Source organism: Gymnoscopelus braueri (genome assembly GCF_963280865.1).
Source record: "Gymnoscopelus braueri genome assembly, chromosome: 6".
Taxonomy (NCBI): domain Eukaryota; kingdom Metazoa; phylum Chordata; class Actinopteri; order Myctophiformes; family Myctophidae; genus Gymnoscopelus; species Gymnoscopelus braueri.
The window spans coordinates 36,615,793-36,640,132 of record NC_137607.1 but is presented as its reverse complement, the minus strand read 5'-3'; positions in this window follow the sequence as shown (position 1 = coordinate 36,640,132).

The following is a 24,340-nucleotide window of genomic DNA, read 5'->3' as shown; positions in this document are numbered from 1 at the left end:
CCCCAGCCCTCCTCCGCCCCCCCGATGCCAAAACCTCTCCAGCTTTACAACACATGGGACCTGGTGAACACGACACCGGCACTCGGCGGAAAACAACATGCAGGACCAATTCAGTCCATCTGAAATGAATGTTCTCACCAACACCATCGCTTGATCTCGCCGTGATTCATCTCCTGCACACGCACGCACGCACGCAACGCACACAACGCAACGCACACAACGCAACGCACACACCCGCCCCTGGTGCGTAATTTATGCGCCGTCATACGGCAAAGTATAAAGCGGGTTTGGATTTCCCTCAATCAAACACAATCTGCTCCCTCCTCTGCAACCTATACAGGACATGAACACACACACACACACGCACACACACACACACACACACACACACACACACACACACACACACACACACACACACACACACACAGGCACGCACAAACACACGCACACGCCCGCTTTGGATCAAAGCCCTGCCTTGTATCAACACTTTACAACAAATGAGATTACTGTTTTATAACAAGGCTTCACGTTTTGACTGTGTTTAGTTTACGGCCAGCGTGTACATTTGACAGTGATTTCCGTCTGAGAGACAGAGCGAGAAGTTAAGGAATTACAACTTCAAAGAGGGCAGTTACGTTACGTTAGGCTACGGACGCGTGAGAGAGAGAGGAGATGATGCAGGGCGGGAAGAATGAATGATAGAGGAGAGTATTAAAAACCTGCTGTCCCTATAGTCTGGGCATGTCATTATTGGCAAAAACAATAACAGAAAATTGGAACGTCAACAACTTCAAAAATAGCTAAAAGACAAACTCACAGCATTGCAGCGATTTACACATTGAGGCTTTAGTGGTTAAAGCTGCTGTAAGTGATATTTTTGGTTTAAAAAAAAGAAATGTGTGAACAGGAGACGGGTGTAAAAAGGTATTGGGTAGAGTGATGACAGATCAACACCGCATGGTGTTGCAAGAAGACTGAATTATTGATGGCAAGTGAAATGATGGCAAGTGAATCAATAATCATTCCCATTCATTCCATATATCGTCCCACTCAGAATCCACCAATTACGCTGAATCGTTAATGTTGCTGAATGTTGAATTCAATAGAAGAATTTATGAGAATATGTGAATATTGAATGTGTTTTCATTGTGTGGAATACTATATGGAAAAATATGTCTCAAATGAGTGAATGTATAAAGCTCCTAAACTGTGGAACACACTCCCCATAGCGGTTAGAACTGCAGACTCAGTCCCAATTTTCCGCTGTAATCTGAAAACTCACCTCTTCAGACTCCAGTCGACCATGCAGACTTACCTTGGTCATTTGTTCTCATGTTTTTGTTATTTAGGCTTGTTTTTCTCTTGACAACAATGTTAAGATTTTGATAGCAGGTTATTTAGACAGATGCGAGGTTCATTGTTTACATGGTCGTATAGTTTCAATGTACAGATTATTATTATGATAGTAATTGTTTAGACTGATGCTAGGTTTACTCGTGATCCTAGTTTACTGAGGCACTCTCTCTGCATTTGATGTATGTGATTACCTTGCTTATTGTAAGTCGCTCTGGTTAAGAGCGTCTGCTAAGTGCTTTAATTGTAAAGTAATTTAGCTTGTACTCTTTAGTATGGCGGTCACATTGCAACATGTTGTCTGCTTATAGATATCCTTATTATATAAATGATATACTTGTATATATCTCCACCTTAGTGCACCGTCATATTTAAGATCTAAAGTCCAAACAACCAAATGGTCTCTTATGGGTCCATTTGGTTCCTAAGGTGGGCAGGCTTTGTGAAAACAAAGGTTATAAATGTGACCAAAACAAATATAATAATTATAAAAATGTTGCCAAAATTTGCTTCATTAGATTTTACAGTGATAGAAAACCCAGGTCAGAGGGAGACATGCGACATGACAGGAGTTGCATTCGAACTTGGGACCTTGCAACTCAAAAGAATCATGTGGTCTCTGCTCTGTTTCCTAATCAAAGGTTGCAACCCATTTTGAGCAATAAATAAGTAATAAGCAATTCATATCCAGTTTTGTTTCCTTCAAAAACAATTCACTTTTGCAAAGTGCTGTGAGCATGCATGTTGGCTGTTTTCACTACTTTTGAAACGGGGCTTAAATTGTTAATTCAAAATGTATTTTTATAAGGTTGGGTCTTGGGGAGACACCAAATTTCTCTTCTGGGCCTCGAGCTGAAAATGTTTGGGAACCCCTGCTCTATCTGGCCGCTGAGCCACCATTACTATTATTTTTGAGCCACATAGAATTATCCCCCGCTACCAAAATAAATATTGCTTTTACTCATGTTATTCTTACCAAGGGCTTGCATTAAAGTTAGACACTTGAGCTTTCATTGTGTAAGTCCACGCTATTAAAGCCTGGGTATTTTACAGTCAAGAAGAATGAATTATATTGTGCAAAATACAGAGTGTTGTTTTAGTCTTAGGAGCTCCCAGTCGATTAGAGGAGTCATTCTGGTCCACACCTAATTCTGCAGCCCATAAAGAGAGAAACCTCAGAGAATGTGCATGAGTAAGAATAACAATGACCCAAGAATAGAACTGGAGTCATGTGATGGAGAGAAAACTGATTGAAAAACAGCCTTTTCTTCTTTTTTTTTACATCTTTCAGGGAAATATGAGAGCTTTGTGATTATTCCCAGTAGTGGATGGTTATCATAATGCATTCTCCCCCTTCCACTCTTACTGTAACTTGGACGTTCCTTGCGCTCGCACACGCACGCACACGCGTGTGCGCACACACACACACACACACACACACACACACACACACACACACACACACACACACACACACACACACACACACACACACACACACACACACACGTTCGAATTATTACATTTCTAACCCTTACCCCTAAAGCTAAATTCCAACTGTAAATGCCTATAATCCTAACCCTAACCCCAACCTGAATCTTTTCCTAATTGTAAACCAAAATCTTTTAACCATAAAACAAGAAATTATGGGTATACACTTGGCCCTCACAAGTATAGTAATACAAGCACACACACACACACACACACACACACACACACACACACACACACACACACACACACACACACACACACACACACACACACACACACCTACTGACTGACCACCCAGCCACGGCCCCCCTGCCCCCCACCTCTCACCTCGCTCAGGGGCGCTAAAGCTGAGAAAAACTCCACTGCTCATTTCCTCTCCCTCCCTCCATCCCTCCCTCCCCTCTCTTTCCCTCCATCCCTACCTAACCCCTCCCTTCCCTCTTTCCCGGTTTACATCGCCCCTTCCCCTTTCTTCCCAACTGTTTATCCCTCCATTCTTTCCTCCTTTCCCTGTCTCCTTCTCCCCGTCTGTCTCTCACTCTCCCCCCCTTTCTCTCTCTCTCTCTCTCTCTCTCCCTTCTTCCCGTTTTCTCACTTCCTAGCTACCCCCCCCCCCTCCTCTTTACTCTTTATCCGTGGTGCTCCCACTCATGTTGTAACAACTCGTAAAGGAGGGAGACTTTGACCTGTTTCCACTGTTCAGCTGCCGTGTGGCGAGGGCTTAAGCCTGACGTACACTTCATCGTAAGACTGTGTTGCTTGCCAAAAAAAGCCAGTCAACAAGCCCACAACGCATCGTGCAACGCAAATAAGCATTTGGTCGACAATGGCAAGGAAAAACTCCCCTTGAACGGGAAGAAATGTCGAGCAGAACCAAGAGTGGGCGGCCATCTGCCTTGACCGTGTCGGGCGGGAGATGGAGAGAGCGGGAGAGAGACAGAGAGAGTGAGAGGGAGAGAGGGAGAAGGAGAAAGAGAGAGGGACAGGGAGACAGGGAGAGGGAGAGGGAGAGGGGAGGGAGCTTTAAAGATGGACAACAATAATAATGATAACGGCAACAATAAAAGAAGAATTAGCAGCTCTCCACCAGGCCTGCTGGCCTACCCAGGGCTTTGACAGTCGTGGGTGCAGCCGTCAGGACACAAGGAAGCTGCGGGGAGAAACAGAGTTTGTACAACAGACGGTGCAACTGTTTGCATTTGTGGCGCCCAATTGGGGGTTCTCTCTAATAGAGGCCCCTCAGCATGCGATTCCAATTTGGGTATGATTGGATGTTGCGTTCATGATATATGGAGGTTTCTTGTAAGAAATAGGCCCGGCCCATAAAAAGGCAATTACCGCCACATGGTATGGAGGATCACTATCAACGCTCTGTCTGACGATCATTGTCACATGACTCATGATTATCTTTTGCCTTAGTTGCAAAAAAAACCTTTAAACACACATTTGGGCAACAGTGACATTTGAAGCATTTGTGGCACCCCCTATGGGTGGAAGTGAACTTGCTTTTGGCTCGCTTTGTTCAGGATGTGTGGCATGTTTTGCTAAACAGGCCCCTCCTGCAAATATTCCAATCAGAATGGAATCTGAAAACTCAGAACAGGAAGTGACCTGTTACAGCGCCACCATGAGGCCGGTTTGAAACATTTGGGCCAGAGGTTCTTCCTTGGCCGACTGGGAGTGTGCGCACAAAGTTTCACGGCAATTGATCCAGCTGTGACTGACATTTGCTGTTCACAGCAGACTCACACACAGACACACTCACGGACGGACAGGGGTGAAAACCTAATCTCCACCTCCCGGCCATTCCAGCCTGGCAGAGATATAACAATAGTAACCACCATAATGGCAACAATAACTATAATAGCAGCTATAATAACATGTCCGCAGTCATTTTCCATGGAGACCCTTGATCCACAGCTGGGGGTCTGCAACCACAATCCATGGGAGCTATCATAACAGTCCGCAGCCGTATTCCATGGAACTAGACAGTTACAACAGTTTTAAGGAGATTCAGTTTGTCCCTTAGATTACTATTCTTGTCATAAATGCTTCAGGTTTGTATTTCCTTTCTAAAACCTGCAGCTGCTTTAAGGATTTGATTATCACGCAGTAAATTGTCTGTTGTTTTGGCGGGCTTTCTTTTTCCCAAGGTGCACTCCACTCTGGCAAATGAGGTCACACCAGGAAGAGAGGACAGATGGGGATGGGATGAGAATGACCGCAGGGTTTTCCACCACACAGCCGCAAATAACACGTCACCGTGCATTTTTAAACAATTAAACTTTTTTGATCGTTGCTGAGATCATCACGCTAATGGTTTTTGGCTCTGGCATCATCATACCCCCTTGAGTCTCTTGTCAACATTTGGTTTTGGAGTGAGAAATAAGGAACGGGAAGTCATGATTTATGAGGCAACTGTATGTACACGAAAACATACACTGTATACTGTATATATTGGTTACATATAAATGTATACTGAATGGACCCCATAAACGGTGCCAATTTTGACAGTTAAACAAAGCTGAAGATTCTGCATCAATTGTGGGTGTGTTTTCATTGCTTCAATCTGCACACGCAAACACCTAAATGAAACATACCTACAATTAACCCTATTACCTTCTTCCGTCAAAATGGCCTCTGCAAACAGAGCTCACCTGAACACTCTCAGAGCAAGCTTTACTAATCCTTTTGTGTAACAGTCACACTGGCCTGGGAGTGGGATCTCAGTTTGCTTGTAATTTTAAGCGCACCATACATATCATTGCAAGGTGCACCTCTCTGCTTTATGCATATCCATTTAAGGCACTGGTAGTGGTTCTCAAAGTGTGATCCGGGGACCCCCAGGGGTCCTTGAGGGGGATCTCCAGCTAAATTAGGAACAGTTTAATCACTTTAACCCTATATTTTATACTTTGGCGAACGTGCCGCGATGCAACATATTGTTAGCTTGCACATCTGCTATAATGGAAACGAACACAAATATTCTTTTATGGGGTCTGTGGCACAAAATATTTTCAGATGGCACGTCCACGGCCAAATACATATAAAATTTGAGGTCCTTGACCTGAAAATGTTAGAGAACCACTGACTAGGGACCATCTCACAGATAACGGCAGGAGATATTGCATAGTGTGATGTGATATCAATTATATTCCGATGCATTTTCCAATGTTCCTGCAATTTGCAAGGGTAAAAAAACAGGTGCAAATTAGCGCAGGCATGTTAAAGTAATATGGTGCGGATGGCAGCTGTAATAGCAGCAACAAGGAGACAAAGGCCTCAAAGTCGTGCCGAGATCAATTTATCTTATTTGTTCCACAACCAGTTTCACCCATTACTGGAGTTATAAATCGGACTGAAACACAGCTGTATTCCCCCTTCTGCCAATGAACGCATTTACTGAAACAGAAAACATTCATTGAATACGTGTGTTTTCTGTTTCTGTAAATGTGTGCATACTGCATAGTCATCTGTAATGCAATATCCCACTGTGATAAAATATCCCAGATTATATGGAGACAGCCTCTACAGGGTTTGATTTGCTGGGGGAGATGAGCGGGTCTTCCCTAAGGATAAGGATAATTCCTTTTAACAGGTCGTTCATGAAAGTCCTTGCGGTCTTGTTTCCAATGAGAACCTGTGAGCAATTGGGGTTAAGAGTCTTGCTCAGGGACAAATTTCATATCATCGGCACATATGCTGGGATAGCCTGGAATCGAACCTGGGGCAACCAGGGCCTCTGGTTCCCTAGGCGGGCTCACTAACCACTCAGCTATGGCCGCCTCTGCTTTTGTTATGCCTCCTCTAAAACAGCAGATCTACAAGCTCACAACGTGTTGCATCGCTCATTGTGACTCCTAATGTATTTGAAATTTCCTCTCAGTTGTAATTCTATCCCGATTCCTCCAGAATGTTTCAGAGTTCTGTTACTTGATGAAGCAACGTAACATTGCTACAGTATATTTCAGTATAAGTGAATCTCACCCTGAGCTGGTTAATGGCTCTGTGTTGCAGATTCCACCATTCCATGGCACCTTTTCAGCCATGTTTCACATGTACAAAATTAGCAGATTGCGTAATTGGTTTCTGTCTTAGTAAATCACACTTTAAGTGCTATTTGTTTTTAAGAGATTTTTTGCTGTGGTTTGGTTGATAAAGCATTGTAAATCAATAGCTTTTAGAGTTTACTCTTTATAAAATTGGAACCTATTTAAAGGGATACTTCACTTTCACATAAAATAAACATTAAAAATATATATTAAAAAAAAATGAAAGAAGTTATGGCAAAATAAAGGCCCCCTCACACATTAGTAGGACACTCTAATGCGTGAGGGGGCCATGAATTTTCCATTACTTTTTTCATTTATTTTTAATATATTTTTTAAATGTTTCCCCCCGCCGAAAGTGAAGTATCCCTTTAAGTGATGAACAAGATAAGCTGCTGCTTATTCAATACTATCTGGTCATGGGGGCTGTTAGGGTGTGGAGTTCCTGACAAGCCAAAAGAGCAACCTTTTAATTTTTTTTTTTTGAACAAAGACGTTTATTTGCTTTCTGCAGAGAATATTCACATCTTACAAATATTTTTAAGCAAATAAACTAAAATAAAAACACAAAAAGACAGAAAGAAAAGACAAAACAGAAAAATACCACATAAAAGAAAAACAAACAGGACAATACAAACAGGACAATTCGGCAAACATATTAAGAAACAGATTAAATCAGATTTAAATATTTACATAATTCAATAAAATATCAGGACATTCATTTGGAGATCAAATATAATTAGTTACAGCACAAAAACAAATACATAAATAAAACAAAACAAAAATATCATGACATATAGTACATAGTAACATTGGCTTTCATATAGGCAGATTAAAGTATCCTATAACTGGGGCCCACTTTTTTAGGAACGCATCGTACTTCATCTGGAGCTTGGCAGTAATTTTTTCCATAGTATACATTTTCAATATCTTCTCATGCCACTGGCTGGTCGTAGGTGGTAAAGGTTTCAGCCAGGATAGAGTAATCATTTTTCTCGCAATCAACAAAAGAATGTGTAGGATATAAACCTTCTGTATGTCCACCAGCCCCTCCGGAACCACTCCAATAATATATATTTTTGGGTCTAATGGTAAATCTATGTTAAGAATAGCTTGGACTTCTGTGCGTATTCCCTTCCAGTAATTCTCCAATTTAGGGCAATCCCAAAACACATGGGTATGGTCCCCAATCTGTTTGCAGTCCCTCCAACATAATTCTGTAGTATTTACATCAAATTTGGAAACCATGAGGGGAGTTCTGAAATATCTCATTTTTGTTTTCCAATTGAATTCTTTCCACAATGGGCTGTTTGTGATTCTGTGACCTCCTTCACAAGCCCTTACCCACTCCTCATCTTCTATTATCACTGTCATTTCCAGTTCCCATTTCGATTTAATCTCTAATGTGTTCCCTGATACTATGGACTGCAAACAGTTGTATATTTGAGATATAATTTTTTTCCCTTTTTTTTCCTCCGTTATCCTAATTAAAAACAGTTCCAAAGGGGTTGGTGGTTGTCTCAAAATCTCCCAATCCTTATGTGACAGCAGATAGCTTCTCACCTGTAAGTATTTGTAAAAGTCTTTTGTATCCAAACCAAATCTATCCTGTAACTGTTTAAATGATTTAATGGAATTCCCCTCAAGCAACTGGTGAATTGTAACAAGACCTTTCTCTGTCCACACTCTGAAACCCGAGTCCAGTTTGCTTGGTAGAAAATCCTCATTCCTATCTATTCTAGTGGCTCTCGATATTGATAGGGACAGCTTCAATTTCTTTCTTACCAAAGACCAGACTTTATACGTGCAACTCATCCATTCATTATTTAACTTGAGATTATTCCATTTTTTAAGCTCCAAAGAAGGCAATGACTCAAGAGGTACCTGTGGACATGAATTTCTCTCCAGATCTAGCCAATTTGTATCTTTATCTTGTCTTATCCATTCCACCAGTCCACTCAATTGAGCCGCCCAATAATAATGTCTTAAATTTGGAAGATTAAGCCCCCCTTGATCTTTTGGGTAGCCTAGCATTTTCCATTTAATCCTTGGTTTCCTCTTTTGCCATATGAAAGCCGACATCATCTTATCTAGTGACTTAAACACTGAGGCCGGGATCGGGACAGGCAACGCCTGGAAAAGAAACAATAATCTAGGGAGAATATTCATCCTGACTGTCTCAATTCTACCAATTAGTGAAAGCGGGAGAATCTCCCACCGTGCCAAATCTAATTTTAATTGATCTATTAATTTACCGTAATTCGCTTTATATAATTTTGAGGTGTCTGACGTTATCTTAATCCCTAAATATCTGAAACCATGGGGCGACCAATTAAATGAGGCCCTCCCCGTCAAATGAGATGGAAACTCCCCAACCAGCATCATAGCCTCCGATTTTGTTTCATTGACCTTGTAACCAGACACTATCCCAAACTCATCCAAGCAGTCCATGACTAATGGGATGGACTTTGAAGGGTCACTGATATACAAAATGACATCATCTGCATATAACGATATGACGTGTCGATTAGGTCCATTTGATATCCCGGATATGTTAGGATTTCCCCTTATTAATTCTGCTAATACTTCTATATTTATTGCAAACAGCAACGGAGACAGCAACCTTTTAATTTAATCCTGGTTTCATTTTATCTTTATCTGATATTAAGAACAATATTGTTGCTGTCGGGCAGAAACCTTGTATCTCCATATTTCAACCTTTTATGTTTTTCTTTTAAACGTATGTCCTCCTTTCTCGTACAAAAGTGTTCAAGAAAAATCTTGAAAGTGAAATTGAAGGTGGTTAAGTGCGTCTGTGGGGTTTTATAAACATTTAACCAATGAAATGTATTAACGAGCTTGTGACTAAATAGTAGCTACATTGGATCAATTGAAACGCAGGTTATTTTCTTCCATTTCCTGAAACGTATCCGTTTTGGACACACATTGTATTCGTGAACACTGAAGCATTCAGAGAAGTTCTGTCTATACTTTTGGTTTGGGTTCTGTTATTGCACGCACTGAAGATTATCACTTAAGTGAAGGTTATGTGGAGCCACGTCTCATAATGTGGAATGATATGGGCGTAGATCTCACATAAAATAAACACTATTGTTATTTCTGTTAATGGTTTCCAAACACTGATAGTGTGTGGGTTGTCATAGCATGCGGGTGGCGTACATCCGTGGTTCCCAAACCTTTTAGTTCAAGACCCAAAAGAGAAATTAGTTGTTTGCCCCGGGACCCAAACTAGTGAAAATTGCAGATCTACAAGCTCACAAGCTTGTGGATCTGCTATTTTCACTACTTCATAAACGTCTTTTGTTTTTTTATTGATGGAGATTATTCAATTTTTTTATTTCATTTATTAAATGCTTTTAAAAAATTAATTGTTTTTAATTGATGAAAAGTTGGGACTTTTCTAGTTTAAACCTTTTAAAATCTTTTGAAATAATATATATATATATATATATTTTTTTAAATATAGGAAACCAAAAAAGGGGATACTACTCACGGCACATACAAAGAGCCAAACAAGGGTCTCGACCCACTGTTTGGGAAACACTGGTGTACAGTATGAAGTGTATTTTATATAATGTCATCATTCAACTTGACAATGAATGAGCATGTTTCCCTTTGGGACAATAAAGTCTACAGTGACCTTGATCTTTGTCCCATCTGCCCTGCCTCTCCCCACAGTGTGCTATCACACAGTAAAATACTCCGTTTTAAATTGACCCTATAAGAGTGTACTGATTTAACCAAATTGACCTGTAAGGGTCCATTTGGTTACATTTTTACACTCAGAGTTACAGATTGATAAATTAACACTACAGATTTTACTGGCACTAAGCAGTAACACCTATTATAGAATAACCTCACTGCATCTTGTATATATATGTATATATGTAACATCTTGTCTTGTGTCATCACTGTCCTGTACACAACCCCTGTGTGCAAGCTTGTACACAAATGAGCTTTATAACACAAAAAAAGGAAACTTGTTCTTATTATCTGTTGCTAATTGTCTAGACCCGACATGAAAGTAGATTATCTTTCCAAATAATTATTAACATTTAAGAGAAATAAACAGAATACTCTTAAAGACCATACTGGTGATCTGGCGCGTTACCCCACTGGCTATGACTCAGGTGTACTTGACATTATTGGTGGCCATTTCCCAAAGCATATGTTATATGTTTTGCTTTGTTTGTTCTTTGAGGGAGCCATTAGATTCCACTTATTTCAGTACAGTATACAAATTAAATTGCAGAACTGATGCAGTGAAAATTGTGTAGGCTTCTTTTTTTTTTGTGTCATTTATGATATATTTGCATTTCATATCAGTCCACAGCTTGGGAGCCAGAAGGGAGAAGTTGGTCAGGGTCTCTCATAGGGAAGAGGTCTAAGCTGATCTAATTGTGCAGTAACTTAAGGGGTGTACGAGTGGATCATATCCTGATGATAAGGGGGTGCCATGCCCTTGATTGCCTTGCAGGTCATCGCCAGTGTTTTAAATTGAATGCAGGCAACATCCGGAAGCCAGTGAGGTGCTGTTTGCCATTCTGGGGCAGACATGGGAGCTTGAAGAACAGGTGTGGCATTCTGGGCCAGTTGTAGAAGTTTGAGTATGCATGTTGGCAATCCAGCAAGGAGGGAATTGCTATAGTCAAGCTGGGAGATGACTGAGGCTCGGATAAAGATGCTCTGATCTTCCCGACGTTCTACAGTGTAAACCCACACAATGGCGTGATCGGCTACATACATATATACGTCTCTCTGTGTCAAGTGTGTGTGTCCACGCACACAAAGACAGACATACATAAACACACTCGCACAAAGTCACACACACACACACACACACACACACACACACACACACAAAACATACAGTTATGCTGGAGCGCTGAATGGAGTTTGGAGCGCTCAATGGAGGGTGTTGTCATGGTTATGGCCATGAGCTCCATTGAATGTTGGCCAGCTCAGTGGATTATGGATTTGTTGATGTTTCTCTTTCAGTGTCAGCTCTTCGTGGAAGCTTATGATCTCCATCACACTGTTGTTGCATCAGTAGAGACTGACTGCACACGCATGCATGCACATACTCGCACACACGAGTCATATAAGTCATGGTCACAGATTCTTTAGTCTCATCATGACTCTGGTTCACAATGAGACGCATATTACAGTGTAGAAAGTTACAGAAAACAATGACCCTGACTTGACCTCAGTCAACCCAGGTTTAGGTTCATGACACGTCCTTTTCTCTATACGCCCACTGTGGGTCCTTGAAACGGCTATAGGTCGTGTGTCACACTCTTTTTGTTGCAGCTACTGTATGTGGCACACAGTGTTTCATTTCACATGTCGATCAATACAAAATGCGTAGGCGTTTGTTTGCAAAGAGCAGCAACTATACTGTAAGCTTTGACTGTAGAACAGTCAGACAGACAATATGGAGACAGACAGAGGTAAATGGATTGACGCACAGAAGTACATACACACAAGTGAAATCCATAGACCCATAGAATTCCATTTGTTAACACTCTCTCTTACACACTCTCTTTTACACACAGTTAAATCAAAGCTGCAGTGCCCTGCAGTGGTGTAAAGTAACTAAGTACAGTACATGTATTCAAGTACTGTACTTGAGTAACATTTTGAGGTATTTTTACTTCAGTATTTACACATTTCAATACTTTTATTTCTATCCCACTACATCTCAAAGGAAAATGTTGTACTTTTACTCCACTACAATTATATGAAAACTTTAGTTACTAGTTACTTTGTAGATTTTGATTATTATTACAAAACACACTAACCACTTCAGCCGTATATATATTTTGGCCATTTGAAGCTCACAATGTGTTGCGATGCGACGCATTCAAAAGATTTTGTTTACATTTTTAACTCGTGAAATGGCACATTGTGCACAATGAGTACTTTGGTACTTTAAGTATATTTTGATGCCGATACTTTTGTACTTGTACTCAAGTACATTTTGAATACGGGACTTCTACTTGTAACAGAGTATTGATACTTGCATTGTAGTTACAATTGCAGTATTGATACTTTTACTTTAAGTAAAACATGTGAGTACTTCTTCCATCACTGCCTTAATGGGATTCAAACCCAGGTCTCGAAGAACCACTCGCATCCCAAAGTGCTGTGACATTTCGAAGTCAGTCTGATGAAGAGCATGTAGCTCGAAAACGCCACAGCACTTTAGGGTGCAAAAAATGCATTCTTTCAAATGGAGCCCAGCAGTGTGCGAGTGTTTCTCCTTTAGTATTGTTTTTCCGCTCAGCACCTGCCCAAACCAGGGTTTGGATGCGCATGTCTCTCTTCTACTTCAGCCAACATTTCTACCCCTGAGCGGTGCTTTGAGCTTCATAACCTCTAGTCACCCAGTAGTGTTCTTACCTGAAGACAGGGTCCAGGGTAAACTATTGCGCCCTTCTTTGTCCTTTGTTCAGGGTTGACTGCATGTGCAGTGGTCTCAGAAACATTAAGGAAAACTGCCAGAAAAAGACTTGCTCTCTACATAATTATACATTTTATTTTATTTTAACATGCTCATAAAGCGCTCTGTGCTCAAAAGGTGCAAAAAAGTAGCAAACTTTTAGCATGTAGACGAACACAAACAAAGCTGATTCAGACAATGTAGAACATCACCAAACCCAGTTTTCATCACCAAACCCAACTTCCTGTTGATTTTACTATTTGAAGATCCGGATCCGCGGATCCAGTCCGGTTTAAAAAAGAAGAAAAAAAGAAAAATCAACAGGAAGTTAACATTTTTAATTAATAAAAAAACAGTACTGGGTTTAGCGATGTTCTATACCTATACTGTCATAATAAACTTAGTTTATATTCGTTTACGGCTAAAAGAGTATAGCACTGACGAAGGTCCTTTGACCGAAACGGTCAAAGGACCTTCGTCAGTGCTATATGAACTCTTTTCTTAGTCTCTGTCTTAAGGAGTCTTCCTTAAAGGGCAAGACCACTTTGGTAGAGGTTTGGGTTGTGTAGTTAGTAGTTACCTTGCCATGATGTAACTCCAAGGTGGACAAGAAATCAAAAATGATTATTCCATTGATTATTCCATTGATAATTCTAAATATGCTCCTCATTAACTTACATTGTACGGTGAAACAGCTCTCAAAGTCACTCTTTTAGCCGTAAACGAATATAAACTAAGTTTATTATGACAGTATAGGTAATAGAACATCGCTAAACCCAGTACTGTTTTTTTATTAATTAAAAATGTTAACTTCCTGTTGATTTTTCTTTTTTTTTTCTTTTTTAAACCGGACTGGATCCGTGGATCCGGATCTTCAAATAGTAAAATCAACGGGAAGTTGGGTTTGGTGATGAAAACTGGGTTTGGTGATGTTCTACATTGTCTGAATCAGCTTTGTTTGTGTTCGTCTACATGCTATAAGAGTGACTTTGAGAGCTGTTTCACTGTTCAATGTAAGTCAATGAGGAGCATATTTTGAATTATCAATTTCTAATCAATGGAGCAATCTTTTTTTATTTCTTCTCCACCTTTGGAGTTACACCATGGCAAGGTAACTACACAACCCAAACCTCTACGAAAGTGGTCTTGCCTTTTAAAAGTTTATGTAGAGAGCGAGTCTTTTTCTGCCAGTTTTCCTGAAGACATGGTCTAGATTTCTCAATAGAAGAGCAAGGAGACCACCTCCCACCACTGCAGATCCTAGTTATATTGTGTTAATATAGTGTACCATACCGACTGTTCAAAATGATGATTTATTCACAAAAAACGGTTACATATTGCAGCTTTAACTCTGAGGATTTTACTGTGTAGGAAGACAGAGACGCACGGGAAGGCGGAGCACGTGAAAGACCAAAAGACAGAGGAAGAGAGGTAGTCAAGCGTTCATATGGACAGAAAAAAAGGAAGACCAACAGACGGGCAGGCAGGTTGACAGACAGACAGAGAGACAGGAAAACAAGCCGTACAGAGAGAGAGAGAGACAGACACAGACAAGACAAATCAGTCATTAGTCAGGCAGGCAGGGCCATATGTGGAAGCAGTAGCAAGGGAACCAGCTAGAGGTCAGAGGTGACGGGGGATTTGGGTTTCCTGCTCGTACTCAGACCCCGGTGGAGCTCAACCACAAACTTCTCCCTCCCCCAGAAAACCATCATCACTGCCTGACTGTTCTGCTTCACGCTCTTTTGCTTTAGTTTGTTTTGCCTGGTTGCTTTGTGTGCGTGTTGCCTTACGCTGTGTTGCGTTGGGTTGCATTTTGTTACGTTCCGTAAAGCATGGTTCAGACCAAAGATTTGCAACCAGACTAAACCTTTTTTAACCTGAGGCCGATTCTAGAAATGTCTTCTAAATCCTAACAGTTTTCTGAAAAACTTAGGTTGCCATATCAGTGGTGCTCAAAAATGTTTCATGTTAAGGAACCCCAAAATTATATGTATTTGGCCGCAGACCCCCATCTCAAAAATATTTTGTGCCAGGGACCTGCAGAAGCAAAGATTTGAAATGTTCGCTTTAAAAATGTATTTGCACACATTTTCACGATTTTTCAAAAATAGCGGATTTACAAACTCACAATGCATCGTGTCCACGACTCCTTGTGAGCTAGAACGTTGCGGAAAAAATCGCAGCGGTCTGGATTAGACTACCCTCAAGTTAACACCGCAGACTAACTTTGTTTTCCTCTTCTACTAATTTCTCACTTTCTCTCACTGTAGGCTGTGTATGAGTTACAGCCACACACGAACAGGCATCTGTGTGTGTGTGTGTGTGTGTGTGTGTGTGTGTGTGTGTGTGTGTGTGTGTGTGTGTGTGTGTGTGTGTGTGTGTGTGTGTGTGTGTGTGTGTGTGTGTGTGTGCGCCCACTGACTCTGTGTCTGTATAGGAATACATTTCGTTGTACAGTCATACATGTTTGTGTCTCGTACACGTTTCTGCGTTAATGGGTTAGGGTGTGTGTGTGTACTGTACATATACTGTACATGTAGTGCATGTGTTTAAATACCTGTGTGTGTGACTAGTTTGTGTGTTTATCCGTGTGTGTGTGTGTGTGTAGTGCGGGGGCGGTGCGCTCCCACTGCAGAGCTCTTTATAAACACATCAGTTGGGCTGACAGCGCGCAGTGGGGGGGGGGGGGGCTTTGGAGGGGATGGGGGGCGTTGTAGAGGGGCTCAGGACGCAGGCCTCATAAAAAATCACTTCTAATTTATTTCCCCCCAAATTGGAAAGTGCACGCTCACACCTGACTAAATCATCACGCGTCAACTGGAGACGGCCCCCCACCGCACGCTGGAGAAACCCGACCCCCGGCTTTGCTGCGCAGGGGCCGAGCCCAGGGCCCGGCTAGAGAAAACACAGCCGCATCACAGCGCGCACTGCACTGCGCTGCGTACGCACCTTTTTAATGGCTTCTGCAGATGTGCTGCTGCTGCTCCCCGATAGCCTCCAACCCACACAAACACACACACACACACACACACACACACACACACACACACACACACACACACACACACACACACACCGGGTTCTATCAAATTTGTCATTTCAAAACTTTTTTTTCGGTGGCTGGCGTTGACCTCCGCATGCCCTCTTGTTGCCTCTCCAACCCTCCACCCCTACCCTTTTCCTCCCCTCTTTCACTCTCCCTCCATCTATTCTGCTCCTCTCCATGTTATTTCTCTCTTCTCTTCTGCCCTCTCCTCCTCCTGTTCCATCTTTTAACACTTAAAACCTATTTTATTGTAAAGTAATTCAAAAAGTAGAAAGATTCAGGTGGAAAAAGGCACTTTTCTTTCTTTCTTCTGATCTCTCTCTCTCTCTCTCTCTCTCTCTCTCTCTCTCTCTCTCTCTCTCTCTTCCTCCCTATATGTTCCTGGGGTCACTTGCCCTTGTTCTAATGTGGAACACACATGTTATTATTGGCCATTAGACATGGCTATCATAAACTTGACAAACACTAAACAAACAGTGCAGGTGGCTGTCAGACTGGCAGGGGCCAGGGAAAGAGGTGTGTGTGTGTGTGTGTGTGTGTGTGTGTGTGTGTGTGTGTGTGTGTGTGTGTGTGTGTGTGTGTGTGTGTGTGTGTGTGTGTGTGTGTGTGTGTGTGTGTGTGTGTGTGTGTGTGTGTGTGTGTGTGTGCTCGCACAATGTTACACCACCAACACCGGAGCCCTCTGGGAGGTCCAAACAGCAGGGCGATGCTCGCCCACACACACACCCCCCTATACACACAAATATACATTCAAACAATTGCACGCAGACACTCACACATACGCACACACACACACTCACACATGCGTCCACAGCAAAGCATTCCAGCCGAGACACATCTCACAGACGAATCAGGCCCTTATCAAAAAGTCAACATCAAAGCTGAACGTTACACTGAACTCCCAGCCTGTTTCCTTGTACTGAGAGGAATGGATCACTGTCACAGCTCAACCCAACCACACCACGGAACGCTAGAGCTGACTCATCACATCGTTGCCGACTACTCTGTGTGTGTGTGTGTGTGTGTGTGTGTGTGTGTGTGTGTGTGTGTGTGTGTGTGTGTGTGTGTGTGTGTGTGTGTGTGTGTGTGTGTGTGTGTGTGTGTGTGTGTGTGTGTGTGTGTGTGTGTGTGTGTGTGTGTGTGTGTGTCTGTGTGTGTGTACACTTGTATTGCTATACTTGCGAGGGCCAAATGTCCCTGTGAGAGATAGACAGGACAAATGTCCAGGTCCACACAAGAGAAGTGGTTAGGATTGTAGATCGGCTCTTTTAGGTGCAACTACGTATAACTCAGGCTTCAGTGGCTGGCCTAAAATTTGATGTCCTCACAAGTATAGTAGTACAAAGATGTGCATGTTTGTGTGACCTTCACTTGCACGTCACACAACCAGTTTTTTACATTTCAGAATTGTTTCCACCCAGTTTTAGCCCATTCATTTTATTCAGATACAGTAGGCAAAGATCTCTGATCGTCTGGCTACGCGACTCACGCACAACTACCTGGCATCCCTATTTTTGGCATGTCATTATAGGTGAAAATGTAAAAAAGAAGATTCACAATGTGCTGCGATGTTGTGAGCTTGTAGATCATACATATTTGTTGTGTGGTGACGAATAATATAGGGCTCAAGTGGTTAATGAAGCCATGTGTGTATGGGAGGAGGAGTCATATATAAACACAACAGAACAAGTCATTTGATTGGGCGGTGTAACAAACACAACATGGGGAGTGTCCAGTGGGAGTGAAGAATATGTTGACTGTGTGAACTGTGGACACACGACACACGCCCACATGCATATCGAGAATAAACTTGTGGGTGATAATTGCTACTTTGTGAGCAAACTTGAACACGAATACATTCCTGTAGGAATGAGCGTGCGCGCATGTATCGGTAGCAAACACACGGGTATACTGTACACAAGACACCCTCTCTCTCTCGGCCCCTGTCTCACAGACACGCGCGTGCACGTCACGTGCGTGCGCACACGGATACAGAATAACACAGTCACACTCCCACACACACACCATAAATCAAACCTTAAAAAAGAAAAAAAATCAGGAAGCATAAACACTGGCAGACAAAACTAACAGCGTGATAACACGCTCTTTATGTATTTTGGAACGGCTCTCTGTTGAAGTGTGCTGTGATCGACTGTCAGACCTGGCAGCTCGTCTCTGCTGATGTGGCTGGCTGGAGGTCTGAGTGGAGCTGGCCCCCGTTTATATCACAGGTAGAGAGGAGAGGAGGGGAGATGTTCAGGTCACTGGTAGACAGTTTACATGATCACCCCGAAGGAGGAGAGGAGAGGAGAGGAGGAGATGGGAGAAGAGGGCTGAAAAGGGGAGATGAGAGGGAAAATATCTCTCGTCACCATACCTTATCCTTGTGTTTATCATGTTTTCAGTCCTGTGTGTTTTTCTTTAATCCATGAATCTGTATTTCTGTCTCTATCTCTATCCCTCCTGTCCTCTATCTCTCTTTCTCATCTCTCTCTCTCTCTCTCTCTCTCTCTCTCTCTCTCTCTCTCTCTCTCTCTCTCTCTCTCTCTGTTGTTATCTGTCAATTGGTCTGTCTCTTCTTCTGTCATTGTCTCTCTATAAATCGTCCTCTGCATCTCTTTTCTCTCCATCTCTCGCTCTGTCATGTTCTCTCTCTATCTCTCTTTCACTCCAATCCATCTCTCTTCGTCCTCCCCTGCTGCTTTCTGGGATGAGTAACTCTATCTCTGCAGTCTTGCTGGCCAGATGTTAAACTTTGTATAACCCAAGACTGGATAATCCAGGCAGCTCCTACAGCCCCTCTCTCTCTGTCTCTCTCTCTCTCTCTCTCTCTCTCTCTCTCTCTCTCTCTCTCTCTCTCTCTCTCTCTCTCTCTCTCTCCTCTCTCTCCTCTCTCTCTCTCTCTCTCTCTCTCTGTCTCTCTCTGTCTGTCTCTGTCTGTTTCGGCGCCCTGTCTGTTCGTGTGGGTCCGTCCGTCCGTCCGTCCGTCCGCCCATGAATGAATTGGCTTCATGGCGGCGCTATAACAGGCCGCTTTCACATTATAACTCATGTGATCAAGATGTATCAGTCACATTCTTCATATTCCCATTGGATATGGCTGACTTCCAACGTTTGCAGGCCCTGGGTAGCCAACCCGGCCTGGCGGTGTCCTGCGCTCCAAGGAGCACACTTTTCAACTTTTTTCTTTTGTTTGGTTGTCATGCCCCACGCACAGATAGGGGGCGGCAGAGCGCATTGTCTACAAGTCTACTGTCTATTTTACTGTAAAGTTGTCCATTCAACCTAGGACTTCTACACTAACAATAGTAAACCTGAGGATGCATGCCTAATTATTAAAAAAAAGAGACACCTCAAAGACAGAACAGAAACAGAAATAATGATAAATAAAATTACAAATGATATATCTTATGTTTCACTATATTTGGTGATACAGAGCAAACCTGATTAATAAAGGACACAATAATCGTTTCACCCCATTAAGTGGCTTTGCTGCTTGTCTGGCACTGTTAAACACAAATGTTAATAGCCAAAGCTATTCTCTAGTGGTCGAGTTTTTTTTTCTCAATCTTCAATGGGAAGTGTTGGAACGGAAATTCCCCTTTCCTCTTGTTCCATTGATAGTGATAGGGCAGTCCCAGAGCAATGACCCTGCAGCCCTGCGGGGCTATTTTCCCTGGCCTCTCGTCTCCCTGTGTGTACACAGAGGCCAACGGCCTGGTCCCAGGGCAGGTGAAGGCCTCAGCTCGGTTACATAACCAGAGAGGAAAGCATCCATCAGTGCAGTCCACATTAAACTCTGTCCCATTATACTCAGAGTGGGTCTGTGGTTTCCAGTGAGTGTTTGTGAGCGCCCAGTGAGTTTGTAATGTTTGTGTTGGCTTCAGTCGTTGAGAAGACCAGCATGGTGGCTCTGCGGTTAGAACACAGAAGGTCCCGGGTTCGATTCCTGGCTGTGGTCCTCCTTTCTGTGTGGAGCTTGCTAAGTGGGTGTCGAGAATGAATGAATGAATGAACCGAATGAATGAATCGCCTTTACTTAGGAGGAGGACTTATAAGGAGGGGGGGGGCTCTCGGATGACAAATGATCAGTGAAACACACAAGCTAGCCTCTCGTCGGCTGCACAAACAAACAAACAGACTGACAAAGACAGACTAACAAAACAAACAGATAAAAACAGACAGACAGACAGACAGGGACAGACTAACAGGCTGACAGGTAGAGTGGCGGGTCAGACTGAGGTGATCAATCACAGTCAGACAGGCAGAGTTGTCAATGATCACATCAAGGAGGCTATAATGAATGATCTATGAACAACTGATCGTGTGTGTGTGTGTGTGCGCGTGTGTATGTGTGTGTGCCAATGTGCGTGATTTGAGTTCCTGCATGCATGCATGCGTGTGTGTGTGTGTGTCCACTCCACACATGTGTATGTCAGCTGTAACTCAATCCTGAGCAGCACAACACGGTGGGCCTGTTCAAAGGCCTGTTTGTGTTATTACAGCTTGTCCAGCTGCTGAGGACGGACAAACAAAGACTCAGTGCTCCGAGCAGCAAAACACGGACCTCCCACCCCACGGCAAAATCCCCCGACGGGGCAGACCCAGCCCTGCACCACAGCCCAGGGATGGACAAACACACGCCTACAAACAGACACACTGCCACGCAGAGGGGAAATTAGGTTCAGAGATGATGAAGGATGAATATGAATTTGAAATTCCTCGTCAAAGACTTTTTCTCCATGGTGTTGTTTTTTCTTTCTCTGTCCACTGACTGTGGAATTAATTTGGCATGTCTGTTACAAAATGCCAGCTGGTTTTAAACAGCCCATTTAAACAGATAGTCTTAGCAAATTAGTATAATATATAGGTATAGGAATATACAATTGTTACTTCCAACTTCACATTGTGATTGGTTGAGAAGCGAGCATTTTAATGATGCCAGTATGTTCCGATACCAGCACTCTGAATGCATCCATCTTGTTTAACTTACCTGTAAACCTATAGCAACGGCCTCAACCATTGATAGTAACAAAATAGTTTTAATATTCTTCGCTTTCTAACAGTGGCACAGCCAGAACGCTAGTATAGGCTGGGCCTAGGCAGGAGCGGGTGGGCACGCATGCACACGCGCGCACGAAAATTTGCTTTTGGTTATTGGGCGGATTTTGGGCGTTTTTTTGTTACTTTATTTCGGTTTTAGGGTTAGGGTTAGGTTAGGGTTATGTTATTTAATTCTTATTTTTGCCTTTTTTTATCAACACATTATAATAATAATTATAATATATATTTTTTTTTGATTGGGTGGGCCAGTAAAACAATTGGGTGGGCCAGCTTTCTATGTGGGTGGGACACGGCCCACCCAGGCCCACCCATGGCTGCGCCCCTGCTTTCTAATCATAAACTTTATCTGGAAAGGTGCGCTCTGTGGAGCGCAATTGTCCACCAGGAGGCATGCCCCAATAATATTACACTGTCTGATGCAGTGTTTCTCTCTGCCTTTGTCCCATGCGCATGCGTGCGCATGTGTGCGCGTCATAAAAGGTCAGTCTTACGTTTGATCGTGTGGTCAGTTGTAGTTGCCTTTGAAACGGGCCACAGTTTCACGATACAGATACACACATGCGGTCATTATATGCACATGTTGTGTGTGTGTCTGTGTGTATGCCTGTCCTGGACATAACTCGGGCACCGTCCGACCGATTGACCTCAGACTTACCGTATGTGCCAGTGATGACCCAGGTGTGTCCAATGCAGAGTGGGAATTTGGTCGGGCAGACGGTTGTAAATAACCGAAAAACCACGGATGTCTATATTTGTCTGTCGCTCTGTCCGTGGGTCAATGGAGGACACACCAAATATCTGTGTCTGTGGAGGGTGTAGGCAACGGCTTGCCTGATTGGATAACCCGGCCATTCGGCTTCAGGGATTGGCCGTGACCGAGTTTGTGTCACATTTGTGCCATTGCCCCAATATAAGTGGTAGCGTGTACAATGGAACTCCATTAGAACAAATATGGAGACCCTGTATCAGTCGTAGTGGGACTGGGTACCGCACTCTGGGTACCTTGACAACAAGTACAATAAGTACAATAGACCGCCGAAGTCTGACGTCATTTACACATCCTTTGTTTGTCTACCTGGTTCGCAGTTTTCCACCCCCGTTCTGAATCCCATAGACGTATTTAATATCGCGTCAAATAAGAACTGTGTTCCAAAAATAAACAAATGACCACGGCGGGTTGACTCTTATGGATATGAAGCATCAACTGACGGTGAGAAAACGCTAATGTTACTTCCGCCAAATTAGTTACATTTTCGCCAGAAACAGACTGTATCAAATATAAGTGACTGACTATCATAAACTATACAGAACCTCCTCCCTGACAATAACGCCGACACGCGGTGTTTATTTTTGGACCACAATTCTTATATGAGACGATTCTAAGATGACCCAATGTTATTCTCCATAGAGAAATTACTTCCGCAAACCTGGGGATGAACGAGTGACGTCAGGACTTCGGTGCTCTATGGGTATTGCTTTAATGATTAGCACATGAATTCTGAACTTGCATCGTTCCCTACACGAGGCGTGCGTGCGTGCGTTTGAGAGACACGTGCCTGCCTGCCAGTCCCTATATATGTGTGTGTGTGTCTCTCTATCTCTGTGTGATCGGTGCATGTGCACACGTTCATTCATGCCGGTCTCTGTGTGTATCTGTTTCTTTATGTGTGGTGTGTGTGTGCACGCATGTGCGTGTGAGGGGTCGTGTGGTCAGGGACAGATGAGTAGTGTTCGATCCGGTTCTCCCTGTGTTAGTGTCCAAGTATCATTGAGCGAGACACTGACCCCTAACTGCTCCCGATGCGCAGGTTGAAGGCTTTTGTGGTTTCTCCGCAGTCGGTGTGTGAATGGGTGAATGTAATGCACATTGTAAAGCGCTTTTGAGTGCTATATAAATGCACCATTTAGCATTTATTTGACCCGGTTCTTATTGGAACCTGCTGTGTATGGGTGTACCATATATACTGAACATACCAGTCAGTCACAGAGAAATCTCTCCTGTCCAAGTGATACATTTCAGCTCATAAAGTTGCAGGCATGACTGACTTACCCTCCATCACTCCCACAACATAAATAACTCAAATAACTTCATAACTCAATTAATAGCTCAGATAAATAAATTAAGAGTACCAACTACAAAAATGACTCCTGCAGGTCGGGTTGCCTACCCAGGGCTCGCAAATTTTGGAAGGCTGTCAACGAAGGCAGACAACGATCTGACAGAGATAATGTGTACCGATTTGTGTACATTTTGGACAAAATGTGTAGGAGTAGTAACATAAAGCGTGTTTTGAAGAAAACGCAAAATGGTGGAAAATCTGGTCAGGTAGAAATGAGCATGGCCAATGGGGAGTTCAAGGCAACTCTCCCTACCTAATCAATTCCGTCAGGAGAACGAAGGCACGCTCAACTCTTGTTTTGAGGAATAGTCTCTTATAATTTAACTGTGTGCAGATTCTTGAAGATATACACTGAAAGTGTTATCAGCACTCCGAGTTTCAAACATGTCTGAAACGCTGAGGAAGGCCGACATGCCGAAATGCGTCCGTTTCTCTAGGTAGACTGCTGCTGTGCAAACCTATTAAAAAAGAACATAAGAAACTCCTCAAGAGAGTGCGGATAATCCTTTCATTCTATATGGGGAGTTGTCATGTTTGATTGTACGACCTACGGTTCAAGGCTTTTAGGCCAAAACGTTAAGCGGCCTGTTACAGTGCCACGATTCGAACATTGTACGGTAGAGGTTCTTCCTTGGTCTACTGGGAGTCTGCATGGAAAGTGTCACGCTGATTGGTCCAGCTGTGCCAATGATTAACTGGTCACAGTCAGGGGGGCAGACAGACTCGCAGATTGACTCACAGGGGG